At 37.9% G+C, this 20,218-nt stretch overlaps 1 pseudogene; it reads left to right on the top strand.

The window, feature by feature from the left end:
* The first annotated feature begins 17,372 nt into the window (after window positions 1–17,372).
* On the top strand, window positions 17,373–19,914 carry LOC118499385 (annotated as a pseudogene).
* The last annotated feature ends 304 nt before the right edge of the window (window positions 19,915–20,218 follow it).

Here is a 20,218-nt window from a genome sequence, read left to right as displayed (position 1 = left end):
CAAAGTGCTTGAACTTGGGAGGATATAAGGCTAGAGTAGCTGGCAGTCATGCCAAGACACATAGGGCCTGAAAATAGAGCCAGCATAAAGGGATGCATCAGAGAGATGAGATAAGATTAGATCCTGGTGACAGGATTCAGCCTCTGGATTAAGCCACACCTAGAACATGATTATTTCTGGACTTTTTAGTTACCAGAGGTAAGTCAGGTTGAATTTTTTGCTTAAGTTAGCTTGACTTTTTTTTGTGGGGGAGGGGGCAACCTAATAGATAGATCTGGTATCTTCATTTTGTAGTGCAGGACTAATACACAGTATGATAAACTGATTCACTACTAAGTTGTTAGTTAAAAATTGAGACTAGAACCAGGTCTCTTGACTCCAAGGTCAGGCTTAGGAAGATCTGGCATTTTCTTTTAAGATTTTATTTATTTATTTTTAGAGAGAGGGGAAGGGAAGGAGAAAGAGAGAGAAACATCAATGTGTGGAAAATACATTGGTCAGTTGCCTCTCACATGCCTCCAACTGGGGACCTGTCCCGCCACCCAGGCATGTACCCTGACTGGGAATTGGACTAGCAACCTTTCAGTCTGCAGACCAGCAATCATTCCACTGAGCCACACCATCCAGAGCAGGGAGATCCAGCATTTTTAAAGCGTCTGTATGTAAGGGTCTAAATATTCATGCATCTAGAAATCTGTTTTGTAGAATCACATATTTGAAAGCATGATTAAGTTAAATTTTAAAGTAACATTTCTAAGTAACACTGTTGTAGAAAAAGCATTCAACCAAGAGTCTGGCACTGTTGGTTCATGACTCACGTTGCCACTGATTATCTTTGTGACCTGGAGCATACCTCTCTGAGCCTCAGTTTTTCATGGGATGTGATTCTCTAAATCTCCTCCCATTCCTGTGATTTTAAGCAGAAGTTCACTCCATTTTTAGTTACCCATTGTGGAGCTTACATATTTCTACATACCCTGGGGGAATATTTCTTTTAAATTATTTTTTATATTATTGAGTTCAATTGTACAAATGTTTAATTAATGGGCTACATGTTGCAAAAGCAAATAGTTATTTCTAGTCAGTGTTGCTTACTTTTGTGTTTTCAGATGTAATTTGATATTTTTTCTAGTCCAAAGGTATTAAATAATATTTTGTAATCTAGGGAAAGTGTAACCTAAAATTAGAGCAGGATTAGAAAGAGGGCTAGATTGTCACTGTGCATCAATCAGAGAGGTGATGCTGTAGTGTCCAGCAGTCAGAGGGAGGGATAGAGCAGAAGTGCAGGCAGATTGGGAACTAAATGTGTGTACAAAGGTACTTTCCTGCCCACATAGAATTGGTTTTGGATCATAAGTCTCCAGAAGCGTTATCACTGTGGATGACTTTTGGTCCTTTCAGAGTGGTTGTCTCTGAGGTTAATAACAACTTGCTAACATTCTTTTTTTATATGACATTAGAAGCACTTAATTGCTTGATGGAGTCATTTAGATAATCTATTTGTAATATAACAATTAATTTGATTCACCAAAGTAATTTTCTAGCTTGTACAGAGACCAGCTTTGGTCTGTTTCTTGGCCTGTCCACATTAGAACAGTTCCATTGGCTGGAAAATCACCTTGAAACTCTGCAGCTTTACTTGAGGAGTCTTGTGGATGGGCAGAGAGGCTGGTTCTTCAGTTTGCTAAAGCCAGATTCTACTTTCCTAGTCATTTTTGCCTGTGTGACCCTGCACATGAACTAAAGCTTTCTAAGCTTTAGTGCTGTCATCAGTAAAATCTGAATAATGATAACTCCCTCAAAGGATTGTCCAACTCAGTGATTCTTTACAGCATAGCCAAAATAAATATTACTAGGTAATATTGTATTTGTGAGGTTTAATTTGGACTTGTTTAAGTGACATATTAGGGTCCAATGAAGAAAAATGACAGGATAAGAAGACAATCTTACTTATAAGGTCAATATATAGTATGAAAATGCACCGTAGTTTGATAATTTCATTTGATCAGAAGATAAAAGTAGTAGGATTTTCCACAGGTTAAGTATTACTTTTTTTTTTGTTACATTGGTAGTCTGGAGACGTTAAATTATTTAACCTCTCTAGACTTCTATTTTTTCATAGTTAAATTGAAAATAGTATTGCCATCTTATTTCATACAAACTGGAAGGTGACAATAAGTATGAAAGTCATTATGAGAGTAGAAAACATAAATATGAAAGTTCACACTAATTTGGTAAGACAAGTACTGTATGATTACACTCATATGTGGAATCTAATGAATAAACTGAACAAACAAGCAAAATAGAGACAAACTCATGGAAAGCAGGCTGACAGCTCTAGGAAGGGCTAGTGGGGTGGAGGGACAGAGCAAAAAAGAAAAAAGAGAGAAAGTCCTCATGGACAAGAATAACAGTGTGGTAATTGCAGGGGGCGGGGAGGGATGTCTGGAGGTAAAAGAGGGTATAGGGAAGATTAATGGCAATGGAAAAAAATTTTTTAAATGATAGTAAATTTTAATATTATTACAGACCACTTCTTTTTTTTTGTATAGTACAAATTGTTCTATATTCATATTGGCCCCTGCTACTAATTAAAATATTATTTTCTCTCATTGATTTCTTTGAGTGTAATATTGCCTTCATAAAGGGAAATCAATATTTGTCAGATATTCAGACAAAAGGCTAAGAACAGTTATACTGTTGAAAATAAATAGCTATTGTTATTTTTTCTACTGAGAACATAATCCCTTCTCTCCTAAGAACTATTAATTTTTAGAGCAATATTTTCATTACTCAAAGTGATTATCTGGAAGATGTGTCAAACTATTACTACCTCTGCAAAATATCTTTAAAAGTATCTGCTTTGATGCTGGGAAAGTATGCAAAAATCCCCTAACATTTTCACATCAAGCCACGTGTATTTAATATACGCTACCTCAAAGGGGAACATTACCACCCTAGCACCATGAAGTGATGAGAGAACTGAGAGATTTCTAAGAATATATGGGTGTAATTTTCTGTTAACTGAGAATGATTGACAGTTCGTGGAAATCTGCCTCCAAAATAACCTGCTGGCAACACCCTTCATTTTTACTGATGTGAAGGAAACTGCTTGTTGCTTACCCGTTTAGCTACCAGAAACTGTCTTTATCATTCTAACTGCCTGAATCTCAATGGAGATATTATGTGAAATCTATGTTTATTTAATTTAGTTTTTATAAAACCAGTGTTCTTTTGACTTTCTTATAATTTTTCCTTGAGTGTTGGTTGAAGTAAGATCATATGTGAAAAACTACAATGTGTTCTAGATATAAAGCCATTATATGAACCCAGGGGATTTTAATACAATTTGAGGTCCTAAAATTTTAATATTGTAGTCCAAAGAGAGGAGACTTTTTTTTTATTTCAGATGTGCAGACACAAAACAACTATACTGTACGGGTAAAAACCATAGTTTCCAAATAAGAAAGAGGACTTGAAGAAAAAAACCAAGCTGCACAACTTGTTTTAAGGGAAATTATAAAACTATCACTAGATAGTTTTGGATGAAGTCTTTCAATTTGGGATACATAACACACTCTAAATTTCACACTTCATATATATGTTTTCTTTTGCCTCTCAGTGAAAATCTTTGTTCAGGTCTCAGTGTGTCGCTCACTCAGATGCCACTGCTCACAGCTGGAACTTGGGAGTGGAATGGGTTGGGAATAAGTTTCTTTGGACCATTTTGCCTTTCTTGTACTTTACTTGGTCTGTACTTCACATTCTCCATCTTGTAGAGAGGGGCTCTGTATATCTGTGGACCATGGTTTAGAGAATATCTTTGTCCTAAAGAAGCTCTGTCTGGTTTCTTAAACCAATAGATTAGTTTGCCATAAAATATTCAGAGGGCCAATATCCACCCTTTAGACTTCCATCTGCTCTGCCACCGACATTCTATAGCATTGCTCCTCCATGTCATGGGTATATCATTGATGATAAAAGAGAGGATTTTAGGTAGTACATGGATAAATGCTTCATTTTGATTGCTACATATTTTCAAGCATATGAGAAAATATTAGTTTTCTATTTATGGGAATGATATAAAGTTTCTTCTTTAAAACTGTGAGTTAACTTAAAGACAAATAATAAGAGTTCTGGAGGAACTCTGGTGTGGCAAAAAACATGAAGATAGCCTATGAATAGCTGGTTTGGGAAGGATTGTTAAAGACTCTAGGCAAGCTAGCTCTTTGCTTCTCCCTAGGCACTTAAATTAATTAGACTGTCTCACAAGCCAGGATGTCCTTTGCACGTTGGTCTTTGCCTTAAGTGTGTCAGACAAGGATGAGGAAACACACCTCAGAACATTCTAGGAGATCTTTAGCAAGAAAGTGGTGATGAATGTGAAAGAAGGAGGCACAGGGCATGGCTGAAATAGAGAAAAGGACTTTCAACTTGACAGTTGGGATTTGGGAAGGTTTCCTGAGAGAAAGAAGACTTGATTGGGATAAGCAGGGGCTAGAAAGGTAGAGAAGAAGAGAAAAAGAATGACATATTCCAAGCTTATTTCTTATACAATGACCCTGGTTTGTGAGCATTGGGGTCTTAATTTGGGGGAGATGGGAAGAACCAAGCTATCCATCAATTCATTTCTTTTTTTTTTGTTGGTCTTTGAAATTTTTATTTTTTATTGTTGTTCAAGCATTCATTTCTGACACAGGCATTCAAGTGTATGTAGCTTGACATTTATTGCTTCCCCTACAAAGAACACATGGAACAGGGTGATGATCAGTTCCAACCCCATGCAAACAGGGCAAGAGCAAAAGAGGTGGACCACCTAAGGAGCCACCACCCACCTGAAATAAAGAAGCAGGAATGAAAAGGGGTTTCTTTTTATATTAACTACATTCTAGAAATAGCCCATGTTATTGCCTAGCAGAGAGCTGTGTTTCTAAGAATAGGGCTGGGCGCAAACCTCTGCAGTACTTGGAGGAGCAAGGACAAGGAGCAACGCTGGAGTTCTTGCTCTCCTTAGCAGAGTTAGTGTTCTTCCTTAAGTCAGGCATGTTTGATACAAAAGTCAAAAGGCAACTTTAGCTTGGGGAAGTTTGAGCTCCTTTTTGAACATAAACAAAGAAATAAAAACAATACACTATTTCAGAATAACACAGACCAAAGATGTCTAATGGAAATATAATGTAAGCCACATATGTCATTAAAAGCTTTAATAGACACATTGCGTAAATAAAAAGAAACAGGTAAAATTAATTGAAAAATAATTTATTTAAATCAATATACCTAAAATATAATTTTAATATGTAAACTAAAATACAAAATAATGAAATATTTTGCATTCTTTTTATGTAAATATTTGATATCTGTTGCATATTTTCCTTTTATAACACACATTAATTCAAATATTAAATTGTTATTGGAAATAATATTTAGATTTTATAGTGTTTGTAGTTGAGAAAAACAGGCTTCTATATCCAAATGCCCCATATATCCAAATGAAAAACATACTTAAAGTTTTTCAGTAATTAAATTGAATATATATATCAGTTCAATATAAATAATTATATTTATTACTTCAACTAAGTTAGATGAAAATAAAATTCCAGTTCTCCAGTTCTGTTAGCTGTATTTCGGGTACACAATGTCACACAAATCTAGTGGCAATTGCATTGGGTCATAAGATAAAAGAAAAAAAATCAAAACAATTTTTCTTGGTCACTTTACTTCTGTAATGATTACCAAGGTAGGAATTTCATAGGAAGCTGGGTGATGAAAGCACATTGAATAAAGGTGCAGAAAGCCTCATCCTAGACCAAGCTCCATCACTGACCATGTTTTCCTCTTCTGTACTTCAAGGATAATGAAACCTGTTTTTCTGCCTTGTTGGTTTTTATGTAGATGCTGTAAAGGTCCAATGAAATGCATAAGTAATGAATTTCTGAAGTTTGAATGGTTTTCAAGTATCTTAACCAATGATTCTCAAATGTTTGTTCCTAAACCAAGTGTTTTTTTCTCACATGATAATCCCCCATATTTTTAGTTATTTCACCACATCTTTTCTTAAATGGGTTTAATAACTCCAAATCCTCCACAATTATTTCTCGCTAGGCCATAACTTCAGTTTCACCATCTTGGTCCCTCTCTACTAAACGTGTTGTTGTTTGTCTCTATCCTTCTTAATTGTGATATCTTTAACTGAATGTACTTAAGACTTGACCAGTGTAAGGTAGAGTAGGAAGAGTGGGGGGAGTCTTCCTGATCTACTGTTAATAGATACCATGCTTCTATTAATGTAGCTTCTAGCTTTTGTATTTGCTTGCTGTTCATTCTTTTCCTGGTAGCCAGAGTCACTTGACTCATATCAAGCTTATCAGTAACTGTAATGCCCTTTTTCTGTCTTCCTGTACTTATTTGATTAATTTGGTTGTGCTTTGTGAAATGCCTTTAAAAAAAAAAAAGCCATATTGCCTTCAATTTGAACCAGGTAAAAAAGGTCTTTGAGGAGCCTCAGAAAAGTGCCTCTTGAACTCTAAAAACGTGTGTCTTTGTTAAAATGCAAATTTTGATTCAGTAGTCTGGGTTAGTGTCCAAGATTTTATATTTCTAACAACTTCCTGTGGATTACATTTTGAGTAACACATTCCTAAGATAACCGAAGGTTTTGTTTGATTGTTTTTTTATTTGTTTGTTTTTAACAACCAATCCTCCTTCCACATTTTCTTTATTATAGATACATATGCCTTTTTTGTGTAAACCCTGAAATCCTTTAAAATCTGAGCTGGGGCTTATATATTCAGTCTTGAGAGTCTCAGCTCTTTAAGGGAAAACTGTACTTTTTTTTTTCGATGTCCTCATACTCTGGTAAAATGAAGAGCATTACTAAATGGTGCTGAATTTTTCTGAGCTTGTTCAGATCTACCATGAGAGCTAGAAAAGGCCACAAACATGGAACTAACACCAAACCAGTTGTCAGTCTCTGGGAAATATTTTTCTAATTGACTTTGTATGAGATTTTATTTAATTTTTTTCAGTTCTGATTCATTTTGTCAAAACTAAAAAGGAATCAATGCAAAACATAGATATCAAAGAATATTTAATTTCATTGGAGGGCAGAAGAGAGAGGAAGGCTGAAAGACTATGTGGTAGTCCTGTCCTAGCTCAGAAAACAATTTGTGGAAAAGTGAATTTAATCTTGGTGGAGGGTTTGGGGCTTCTCAACACCATTGAAACCCTCAGACGCAGACCCATCCAAAATGAGGTAAAAAGTGTTTTGTTTTCTTTTCAGAATGGATATAAGAGCCAGGTTTTTTTTTTCTCACTCTTCTCCTGATTTCTTCATTATTTCTAGATCTACATTTCCCTTTGATGCCTCATCCCTTCTTCACTGTTACAGTTTTTTTCCTTTTTCTTTGTTTTCTCGGAATCATCCGGCCTTATACTTGTATTTGTCACACTTCTTTGAAGGCCTACAGTTTGTCACAGTATCTTTCTAGTAATACAGATAGCCCTCATCCAGCATTTTTATGTGGTTTTTGCCGACTCATATAGAGCAGCATTGCTTTATGGAAATGAATGGACAGAGGGCTGACAGGAGATGAAAAAAAAAACCAGCTGTGCCTCACTTACAGGTTTGAAATGGGCTCATGCTCTGTGCTAAATCTCTGAGTTGGTGCTGAGTGAATAACCTCAGAAGGCACGAGATGTCAAGGGGTCTCAGTTTGACTAACTTTGTGCAATCAAATGCAGTCAGCCCTGTTTGTGTGTGAAAGGAATGGGTTTTCCCCAAGCTGCTGGTAATGATGAAATAACAGACTTTCCCCTTTCTGGCTCTCAGGAGTAAAATGGCTGCCAAGGTATTTTGGAACGGAAACTGGAAAATGTACTGACCACTGGAAGGCAGTAACAAGGTTCCTCTGATATTTTTTTCTTTGTTCATCCATTTCTTCTTAGGTGAGGATTCTGAGATATTGGTTGGTGCAAGCTTGTGAACTGGCTACTTCTGTAAAGGATACACTCTTGGAGGGGGTGGTGGAGGGGCCCTGTTTGGATCTGTAGTAGTTCTTAAGTAACAGCAATTTATAGATGAGTCCTAGTGGAGCCCATCAGAGAAAAAAAGAAACAAAACACAATGGGAAATGCTTAACAATGAAAATCAGCCCTTGCTTGTGTGGTCCTGTGTTTCACCACACCACTCTACGGAAATAGACTGCAGGGAAGAACACTAGATTTCTGATAGGTTATGAAGCCAAAAAACTGTTAAAGGCTCTTTATAAGGTAGCAAAGACAAAACCCCTGAAACTTCAGGGAAGTTACTTAAAAGTTCTGATCACTACAGGCCACCAGGTTGTTGGGTCATAGGATCAGGCTACATCATGAAGAAAATGGGAGGGTTAGCTGAGTCAGACTCTGAAACAATTCCAAAATACACTATGACTTTCCAGGAGGTTAATTCTTTGTATTTTAAAAGAATAAACTTGATTTTTCATTGAGAATTAACCTATTCTTATTAAAATACAAAATGTCAATAGCAGAAAAATAAACAGTATGACCTCTGCTCCTACCACCTAGAGTGAACTCCCATTTGCTGTGGTGCATTCTTTTTGTTGTTTTGCTTTCTGTGCTTTAAACAAAAACACAGTTATGTTCATATGATAGATATAATTTTGACTCTTTTTGGACTTGAGCGTGTATCATAAGTCTATTTCTTGTTGTCTCAAAATTGTCATGCACACTTGTCATATAAGTTTTAATGGCTGCTTTTGTAAGTTTATGCCCTAAATTACTTGTTTGTTCTCATATTGCCAGGGTTTTTTTTTGTATTATAACAATGAGGCCACGTGTCTTGAGTATTTTTTATTAATTCTCCTGAATTGGATCTCAGGAGGATTATTTACTTTTATGTGATGGACAGAGTCTAGTAGATTTATGAATGAATTCTTGTGCAATTGAAAAGGACAGTCTTGTCTAGGCCAATATCGAAACTGTGTTGCCAACCTACAGTTGGCTCTAGAGTCATCTAAGTCACTATTCTAACCTCACCTGCAACCAGCTGTGTCTGGCCTGAACCAAGGAAATGGGCTTGTAGAGATTGAAGAAATAAGAACTAATTGCTCTTTTGAGTAAGTATGCAGATTGATTCAAGAGAGCTCCTGGGACTTGTTCATGCTGGGTGAGCTACATTCTCTCTTTCAAGTAAGTGCTCTTGTGGTCGGGCTCCTACTGGGGTGGTAGTGGGGTGGTGGTGGGGAGGTGTGGGGGGCAGTCTTGTTTACTAGCTGTGTTATCTTGGGAAAGTCTCTTAATTCCCATTAGAATTAGTTTTGCCACCTGGCACTCAACCTCTTGTAGGTCTGTTGTGACAATTAGAGACAATGTTTGTAAAAGGATTAACATAGCACCCAATCCATAATGGATACTCAATAAAAGTTAGCTATCATCATCATCATTGTTGTTCTGTGTTTCCTACTAATCTTTCTTCCCAAGGGCTTAACTCTTCCTCTCCTTGCCCTTCAAATACCTCCAGTCAGAGGCTGGGGTACTGCTTCAACTACAATGCAGCTTTCTGGAATCAAGATGTTTCTCCCCCTTGTAAAGAATACTGACACTGTTGATGATATCATTCACCCATCCTCAGAAAACGGCATTTATCCAGATGAGACACCTTGACTTTACTTCCACCTAAGAATACCTGAGCTTCTAGCTTCTTTACTTCTATCTTTCCTTATTGCTGTCTTTAAACTTTAGGTATTAGCTAAAGCAAGAATCTGCCAGAACTTGGTTTAGGGAGGAACATATAATTACATATATTATATATCTATGGTAAATTGGACACTATAAAGCATAAGGAAGATTGTATATATTAACTACAATAGAGTCCAGACACCTGACTCTAGTTAGTTAGAAGTTGGATAAGTCAGTCCTGGACAGAGAATGAACTAAATGAACACAGATTTGATATTCCCATTTGGCTGAGCTGCAGCATCTTGCAGGCCTCATGTAAGCCATGGGAAGAAATCTGGAAGGACATGCAATATCAGAGGATGCTTCATGAATGATGATAATTAGAGGTCCAGGCTGGAGAAAGGCAACTGAAATCAAGGAGGCCTAACAGTAGGATTTTCTCATTGACAAGGAGGCTGGGAACAGAAGGAGGACTTGACATAGGAATTAATGATTAGATTTATGTCATGATAAAGACAATAATGATGATTCTAATAACTTGTATATGCAAGTCTCTGTGCTAAGAGCTTTGTATATGTAATCTCATCCAAATATCATGTAACAGGTATTAGTATCATCCTTATTTTCCTTATGAGAAAACTGAGTCTTAGAGAGATGAAATACCTTGCTCAGGGTTGTAGAACTGGTAATTAGCAAAGCAGGGATTTGAATGTAGATGTTTTTCTCTGAAGCTTAGGTTCAGATCAATAAATCTGGCATCACTAGAAGGATAGATTAACTAGGGCAGGGCTAGAAGGACTGGTTACAGAGTGACCACTTATAGAGTAATTTTAGAATTCAAGAGAGACATGAGGACTGAAGCAAGGGAGCTGTGGTAGGAATGGAGAGGAAGGTACACACATAAGTTCTGGTGAGAAGGTATGTGACAACAGTGGCTCTCAAATCTCAATAAAAGTCAGATTCTCTGTGGAAGTTTTGTTTGTTTATTTTTAAGTATATTTTATTGATTATGCTATTATAGTTTTCCTAATTTTTCCCCTTTATCCCTTCTCTCCCCAACCCTTTGGTATCTCCCCTTGTTCATGTCCATGGTTGTACATATAAGTTCTTTGAATTCTCTGTTTCCTATACCATTCTTAACCTCTCTCCATCTATTTTATGCCTACTAATTGTGCTTTGTCTTCCCTGTACCTTCCCCCCCATCCCTCCCTTCCCTCTCCCCACTGAAAACCCTCCATGTGATGTCCATTTCTCTGATTCTGTTCCTGTTCTAGTTGTTTGTTTAGTTTTTCATTCATTAGTTTTAGTTGTTTTCATTATTTTTGAATGCAGATTCCCACAGCATACCTCTGGCCTTCTGTGTCAGAATCACTGGGGTAGGCCTTGGTATTTTCACAAAGCACCTTGTTCTAAAGATCTGCCATGTTCAAGAACCACAGCTCTGCCATCCTTGATGTAGATATTTGAGGTGGAACTTGAGAGAGGGGAGATTTTAAGATGACATGCAGGTTAGAGAATTTTGTCACGGAGTGAATCATGGGTACCCTACATTAAATTAGGAAATAATAGTTTTGAAGGGTAAGATACTGAGTTGAGTTTTGAATAATTTGGGAATGGCCATGTCCTGTTGGGAGCTGGATATCAAAGTCTAAATCTTGGAGTAGCAATCAAGGCGATAGATTTAGATATGGAGGTCTTTGGTATTTGGAAGGTGGTTGCTCTATGTTTTACATGGAATTTTCAAAATACCCAAACATACTATTTTCTTTCAATAATCAAATAATCCCTCTATGTAAGCACAATGTACTTAAGAACAGTCCCTTTTTGACCCTTGATTGAGTCTATTGCTTTTTCAATTTAAGTTATTGTTTCTTGTGTTGGGATTGCAGGCTGGGGCAACCACTGTGAAAAACAGTATGGAATTTCCTCAGAAAACTAAAAATGGATCTGCCTTTTGATCCAGCAATTCCACTGCTGGATTTATACCCTAAGAGCCCCTAAGTACCAATCCAAAAGAACCTATGCACCCCAATGTTCATAGCAGCACAATATATAATAGCCAAGTGCTGGAAGCAATCTAAGTGCCCATCAGTAAATGAGTCGATCAAAAAACTATGCTACATTTACACAATGGAATTCTACACAGCAGAGAGAAAGAAGGAGCTCCTACCCTTTGCAACAACATGGATGGAACTGGAGAGAATTATCTAAGTGAAATAATCCAGGCAGTGAGGGACAAATACCATATGATATCACCTTTAACTGGAACATAATCAACAAAAGAAAAAAGCAAACAAAATATAACCAAAGTCATTAAAATTAAGAACAATCTAATAATAGCCAGAGGGGATGGGAGATGGGACAGTGGGAGGAAGGGTTTTCAGGAACTAGATGAACACATAGATGAAACCAAGGGGAAGGGTGGAAGCAAGAGAAGGAGGTGGAACTGGCTGGGGTCGGGGGAGTGGTGGAGGGGAAATGCAGATCATTGTAATTGAACAACAATAAAGCAATTGAAAAAATAAAAAATAAATTTAAGTTATCATTTCTTTATTATTCCTAGAGTTATACATTGCTATAAGTCCTTATTTGTACCATCTCATTGGATTCAAACCAACAACTTGTTAAAGTAAAATATACTATCCCTATGTTTTAAATAAAGAGATTTAGGGAGGTCATGGAACTTGCCCAAGGTAATGCAGAGTCAAATTGTTGAGACAGGATTTTAACTCAAGACTGTTTCTAACCCCTGCCTCAGAGCTTTTGTACTATTTCACAATAGAACTGTTCTTAGGTCAGGCAGACAATCATATTACCTTTGTAAAGAAAGCAATATAATCTATCACCAGTAAATTTTGCAGGTAAGTTCCAAAGTATGTATAAATATAGAAAAATTCATTTAGAAAAATTAGTTCAATGCTTTTTGAGAAATGGGTCTTTAGTAATTACATTTAGAAAAATGAGTGTATATATACTCCCAGGGATCAGTAGGATTGGACTGATCAAAGCACCTTTTCACCCTTCCCTGACAGCATGTAGAATAGTCTTAATTTTCTGTATCTCAGAAAAAGGGGGTGGGGAGTGGCATGGCATTGTTTTTCTGTCTCTAGAAATTTTGTTGCAATTGTTTGGTCTCCTGAGATTTTCCCAACTTGTTTTGTGGAGTATATCCAAGTTTGGGTTGCAACTAAATGGGCTCTTGGTAAGCCTAGCTTGAAAATATATCTTAGCATTAACATTATTTTTCTTTAGGCTTGGATAAATATAGACATCTGCCATGTTTCCTGGTAGCACTGCTAAGAAAGGCTGGTGAAAAATATGCAGACTATAATGAAGATTGGCAGGTTAAAATGGGTACACTTAAATAAACTGCATTCCCCCCCCCGCCCAAAAAATGAGTCATATAGCTGAAACTGTTTGGAACAACTGTAATAGTGATATTTAATCTCCATAAGTGATAGATACTTAAGATAACAGTGACACCCAGATGACAAGTCAGGCAACAACAGCCCAGCTTTTTGGTATGAGAATAGAAGAAATGCTACTTGAGCAGTCATTTTTCCAGAGGGATCTCAAATATAGTAACACTATCATAGCTTTAATACTCCCCAAAAACTCTATTTCTAAGATTCATGATAAAAACAACTTTGATCCATGTGTAAAAATGGAAAAAATCTGTCAGTTAGTTAGAGTTAGGTAGGTAGAGTTTGCCCCCAGATCTACAGTGTAAGGTAAGCCATGAAAAGACACCCTTTCCATAAAGTCAGTTTTCCCCAACCCCACCCTGCCAAGTGAATTCCTTATTCCCTAGGTGTGCCTATTTACCTCCAAGTCTAAGGCAGACCTATTCCCTGTCTGGCCCCACACCAAAGAACATTTAGAAAGCCCCTCCTGCCCTGGCTGGTGTGGCTCAGTGGATTGAGCACTATTCTATGCACTGAAAGGTCTTTGGTTCAATTCCCAGTCAGGGCACATGACTGGGTTGTGAGCCAGGTCCCCAGTAGGGGGCATGTGGGAGGCAACTGATCGATGTGTCTCTATCTCACATTGATATTTCTCTACCTCTCTTTCCCTCCTTCAGCAAATAAATAAAATCTTTAAAAGCCCCTCCCTTTAGGTATCAAAGTATTTTTGAGTAAGAATTGATTCTTGACTACATTTCTTTCTCCCACCATGTCTAGACAGATATCCCAGTCTTTTGTCTATTACATGCTTGGCACATGGTGTAAATATCTATTTGTTTCCTAGATTTAGTTTTGACTTTTGTTTTTCTATTCCTACACATCTCTTAGCCTGTTCCTCTGATACCATTTAGTAATCTCTTCATCTTGTTCTTTGGTATTTGGCTACATAGACTCAAAGACCTGAGTTCAAATTTCTGTTCCACTATTTACTAGCTTTTTAAACTGTAGTGAATCACTCCTTTTCTTTGGCCCTCAATTTTACACCTTTAAAATCAGATTAAAGCATATGTGTTGTAGAGTTATTGTGACAATGAAAATCAGAATAAATACAAAGAACTTGTCACCCCTTAAGTGCTCAATCAATATTTTAATATTTGTGGAATTTTTTTGTGTCTCCTCAAGTCTCAGTCCAGATCCTGACTCATTTATTTGATTCCATTCATTCTTGAATGGGTCAAAAAAGCCAAGAATTATATTTAGAAAGTATTTACAACATAGGTGACTTGAGAAATGTGAGTTTAAGATTTATATCTTGCCTTGGCTTGTGTAGCTCAGTGGATTGAGTGCTGGCCTGTGAACCGAAGGGTCGCCTGTTCGATTCCCAGTCATAGACATGCCTGGGTTGTGGGTCAGGTCCCCAATAGGGGGTGTTCGAGAGGCAACCACAGGTTGATGTTTCTCTCCCTCTTTTTCTCCTTCCCTTCCCCTCTCTCTATAAATAAATAAATAAATAAATAAATAAATAAATAAATAAATAAAATCTTAAAAAAAGATTTATATCCCATATCGCTGGATCTAAACTTACCTGTCAGAGCCAGATTAAAACATTACAAGCCCTATGCACAGGTAAGATAAAGATGCCCCTTGACTTAGTCTACATAGAAATCAAAATTAAAAAAAAGAAAATGTCTAACAAAGTCCAATATTTTTTCCCCTGTGATGAGTACCCTCAGCTTATAAAATATCAAATTCTTAAAACCACCACAACCATCATGCCTTTTTCTTTTCTTTTCTTTTCTTTTCTTTTCTTTTCTTTTCTTTTCTTTTCTTTTCTTTTCTTTTCTCTTCTCTTCTCTTCTCTTCTCTTCTCTTCTTTTCTTTTCTTTCTCTCTCTCTCTCTCTCTCTCTCTCTCTCTCTCTCTCTCTCTCTCTCTCTCTCTCTCTTTCTTTTTTCTTTTTTCCCTTTTTTTTGCCCTGGAGTTATACTTGTCTTTCTTTTTCTTGCTTTCAAGATCTGAGGTGAGTGGGATAGGGGAGAATGATGATCAGCTAATCAATGTTTTGTAAACCCCTGAAATAATTTTTTTGAGAGTTTATCTAGACCCTTAAAGAACTGTTATCTTTAAGCTATTATCTTCTGTGTATATCTTCTCTATATGGCCCAGGTTTCTGTTACTTGTTCTTAACCCTGAAATAAATTTTTTTCTCCAATATCAATCCTTAGCCTTTCTATAATCCCCAGACTTGTTAAAATCTTGTATTAATGAAAGCTCATGGTAAACAGTGTGGTTGGCTACTCAGCAGTCATTTCTGTCTTCTTTGCCAAAAGGACACCAATATTGTTCAGTTATTTAGGCCCATGATCTGGCACCCATATGATTCAGATGCTGGAACATTTAAAGTTGTCCCAGGGGTTCCTGAACCTCTCCTTATATTTTTGAATTATTGTTTCTTCATTCTGTTCTGATTGGATGTTTATTTCTTCCTTTTGTTCCAAATTGTTGCTTTGAGTCTCAGTTTCCTTCCCTTCATGTTGGTTCCTTTTATTTCACTTTTCATAGCCTTCACTTTTTCTTATATTTTGTGACTATACTCAACCATTTCTGTGAGCATTCTGATTACCAGTGTTTTGAAATCTGCATCTGGTAGGTTGGCTATCTGTTCATCACTTAGTTGTATTTTTTCTGGAGCTTTGATCTGTTCTTTCATTTGGGCCATATTTCTTCATCTTGGCACACCAGTTATGTAGTAAGGGGTGGAGCCTTAGGTACTCACCAGGATGAGGCAACCCACGTGTCTGTGTTGTGATGCTCTATGTAGTAGAGGTGTCTGAGAGGGAACAATGCTGCTTGCTCAGCTCTCAGCTGGCTTTCGTTTACTTCCTCCTCTACCCACCAGCAAATTGGGCCCTTTTGGTGCCGATTCCCAGGTGTGTAGGCTTGTGTATGTTCTAGGACCTTGTGGGCCTTTCCAATGAACTCTACTGTGAGGCTGGGGTTTCTCCTGCCACCTCAGCATCTACACGTTTTTTTCAGTCACAGGTTTTGAGGCTTTATTTCCCCATACTGGAACCCTGGCTTGGGCAGTCTGCCTCACTCCATAGTTGTTCCTCCCAGTTTATCTGTACACAAATGTGGGACCACCACTCTGCCAGCCACCGCCTCACCTGCCCTGGTCTGCCAGCTGTTGCCTTGCCTCAAGTCCTCTCCACTCAGCTGCCTGTCTCTGCCCCTCCTACCAGTCTAGATGAATGTTTCTTCTTTAACTCCTTGGTTGTGGACTTCCATACAGTTTGATTTTCTGGCAGTTCTGGTTGTTTTTTTTAAATTTAAATTTGTTGTTTTCTTTCTTTTGGTTGTGTGAGGAGGCAAAGTGTATCTACCTATGCCTCCACCTTGGCTGGAAATCTTAGTTTATTTCTTAATAATTCTGTGGAAGCCATAATAATGGCCACAATTGAAATGTTAAAGTTTTACTTTTTATCTTTGAAAAGAAAATGTTTTTTTTCCCTTTAAAATTGTTTTTCTCCAAATCAAATAAAAATGGATCAAATATACATGACAGCAGATCATTGTCTAGTGATTTGGGCATGGAATCAGTGTGATTACCATTAAATTATAATGTTGCCTTTCTTTGTTGTCTGTGGAAATGTAAATTCTTTCCTTCTTAACCTGTAAAGTGGCACTACCCATGCATAAATTTTCTTTATATTGGAGTATTCATTGGGTGAATAGTTTCACAACTTTATGTTGTGTATTAAAACATTCTTGATGAATGTATGAGGATTATAGTTTAAATAAAACTATGTCAGCCCTTTACAGAAAACACATACAGGAGTCTTACCTTGGTATTTGTCAACTTTAGAACTTGTCAAATGCTGTACTTGTAGCATTTTGATAAGAAAAAAATGTTTCAGCACTCAGTACTTGCTTGGGACTTTGGCACTTGCTAGAACTTGTAAGAGTCAGGTTGCATCTTGCAAGAGAAAATGTTTCATTCCTTGCTTGCTCACCACTTGGCGTCTCTCTTTCATGATGAAACATAGGTCAATGTATATCAGTTTCACAGTAGGTCATGAACAGTGCAAACCCTCCACATATTCATCATTACTGCCTTGTACTTTTGTTTCTTGAAGTGCTCATCATGGGTTAAAAAAAGGTTAAGAATGATACCACTAAGCCTAAAAGGCAGTTAATAAGAACCACAATTGAAAAGAAAAAAGAAATCATAGCTAAGTCTGAGAGTGGTGTAGGTGTGACTGATATCACTCTTATGTTCAAGATGCTAAGGACAATGATCTTGACAATAGTGAGAAATAAGGAAGCGATTAAAGCAGCCAGTGTTGCCAAAGGTGTAAAGGCTATGAGTAAGTATGTTCACAGACATTGGAAGAAGTTGAAAAATTGTTTTACATCTGCATTAATGAAAAATGGTGGGTGACAGCATTTCTGAGGCAATAATTTGTGAGAAAGCTAGGCAATTGCATGCTGATCTATTAATAAGCAAACGTGGAACAAGTGGTGAGAACACTGAAGTCATGGATAGTTCAAAACATTTGAAAAAAGCACAAGCATTCATGATGAGCTGAGGCATGGAGAGACAGCCACTGCCAACAAACAAGCTGCCAAAAGCTATGTCACCGAGTTTAGGGAGTATGTAGAGGTGGAGGGTTTTGTTCTCCAACAAGTGTTGCAACGAGACTGGTGCGTTCTGGAAGAAAATGCCTAACAGAACCTACCTCACTCAAGAGGAGAAGGCATTGCCAGGGCACAGGCTGATGAAGGACAGGCTAACTCTATTGTTGTGGGGAATGTTAATGGGGATTGAAAACTTGAGCTTTTTCTAGTGTATCACAGTGAAAACCTGTGAGTTTTCAAGAGAGAGAATGTGATATAAAGCAAGTTAAGTGTGATGTGAAAGACCAATACTAAAGCTTCGATGATGAGGCGGTTCTTTATAGAGTGGATGAACAAAGTGTGAAAAAAAATTTGCAGGAAAACAAACTGCCTCTGAGGGCTTTGTTATTTATGGACAATGCTCCTGCTCACCTTCCAGGCTGGGAGGATGACTTACTGGAGGAGTTCAGTTTCATAGCCGTGAAGTTCTTGGCCCCTAACACAACTCCTCTGCTCCAGCCCAGGGACCAGCAAGTCATTTCCAACTTCAAAGATCTCTATACACAGATCCTGTTGCAGAGGTGTTTTGAAGTAACACAGATGACACTCAAGAGTTCTGAAATGACCATTTAGGTATCCCCCACTGTGTTACTCTCATAGGTGAGGTCTGGCATGAAATTTCTTACAAGACCATGAGCTCTAAGTGGTAACTCCAAGGGACTTTGAAGGCTTTGAGGGTGATCCTGTTAGCCCAATAGGGGAGCATATTGTGTTTCTGGGCAAGTCCATGGGCCTGGAAGTCAATGCTGAAGATGTTGAAGAATTAGTGGAGGAGCATAGAACAGAGCTCTGCACTGAGGAGCTGCTGAATCTTCAAAAGGAGCAGCGACAGATAGTGGCCTAGGAAATTTCCTCAGGTGAGCAGGAGGGAAGGGAGGAAGCATCTACTGCACTGGTAAAAGAAATATGTGGTAAATGGTTTACCTACAAAACTTTGTGGGAAAGTATCATGTTATTCTACCATGTATTCTCAGAATTATTCTACCAAAGTGGAGGCTGCTGTCAACCACCTGGCCAACCTGCATCTGTGGGCCTCCTATTTCTACTACCTCTTTCAGGGCTTCTATTTCATCCATAAAAATGTGGCTCTGCAGGGCGTGTGCCACTTCTACCAAGAGCTAGCCAGAGAGAAATATGAGGGTACTGAGTGTCTCTTAAAGCTGCAAAACCAGAGTGGTGGCCACATTCTCCTCCAGGATGTGATGCAGCCCTCCCAAGATGAGTGAGGTAAAACTTGGGATGCTATAGCCACTTTGGCCTTGGAGAAGGACCTGAACTGGGGCTCTTTTGGATGTGAATACCATAGGTTCTGCCCACACAGAATCTCATCTCTGTGGCTTCCCGAAGAACCATTTCCTGCATGAAGAAGTGAAACTTATCAAGATTATGGGTGACCACCTGACTATCATCTACAGGCTGGACGTTCTCCAGGCTGGGATGGGTGAGTACCTCTTTGAATGCTTACCCTCAAACAGGACTCTGAAGCTATACGAGTCCAGAAGCCATTGAGGGCTCCTCTGCATTTTCCTGGTATCTGGCTTTTGCCTGAGCCCCTCCCTGAAACCACTAGACACTCTTTTAACTACCTTGGAGCCCTCTCCTTTGCATTGGACCAAATGGAAAACAATAAAGCTTTTTGCAGAAAAAAAATATCTTGGTTCAAGGCAGTAAATACAGGGTGGGTCAAAAGAAGGTTAGCAGTTGTTTGTATAGAAAATAATAAAATACTCAATAAGTAATAATACAAGAATAAGCTGTTTCACATACTCACTATAATCCTACTTTTGCCTACTCTGTATGCTGATTTAATCCCAGGGCAGTGTTTTTTAGTGTGATCCCAGGGCTACCAACTCTGGGTATCTGAGTGGATCTCCACTCTCTGAAATTTTAATAAATGTCCCAGATGATTTTATGCACTAGAAGGTTAGTTAGACTGTTGTGCTTGAAGGTAGTCTCTGGGGATTCAAGTAGTTTCCCTCCTTCAAGGAAGTAACAGTGACAAGCTTTTTTATTTCTTATAGCTTGGGAGGGCAGATGGCAGGTTTTTTTAGGTGAGAAGGGCCAATTGAGCTGAAAACATCATTGTTGTGGTCCTTCATAATCCCCTCCTCTTCCTTATCACCACAATCATTATAAATGCTGTCATTTATTGAGCATTTACCATATGCCAGGCACTGTGTTAATTGCCTTTCAAGCATGATCTCATTTAATCTTATAATAGATTTTATGATTACCAGGTTATAATAAAGGAAATGGGGACTTCAGTTCATGCAGCTGCTACAAGACAGGGCTGGGAGGTAAACCAGATTGTTTCTACAGGTGGCTCTAAAATGGTTGTGATAATCTAAAAATGGAGAACTAATTGGTTTCAGGAAAGAGAGAAAATATTTGTTAAGCACTTCCAGTCAGCTAGGTATTTTTCACACACAGTTAATTTATTATTCTTAACAAAGCAAGCTGTGT

Source organism: Phyllostomus discolor, chromosome 3, assembly GCF_004126475.2.
Source record: "Phyllostomus discolor isolate MPI-MPIP mPhyDis1 chromosome 3, mPhyDis1.pri.v3, whole genome shotgun sequence".
NCBI classification, from domain to species: domain Eukaryota; kingdom Metazoa; phylum Chordata; class Mammalia; order Chiroptera; family Phyllostomidae; genus Phyllostomus; species Phyllostomus discolor.
Note: the sequence above shows the minus strand (reverse complement) of the source record. Positions and strands in the feature narration are given on the sequence as shown.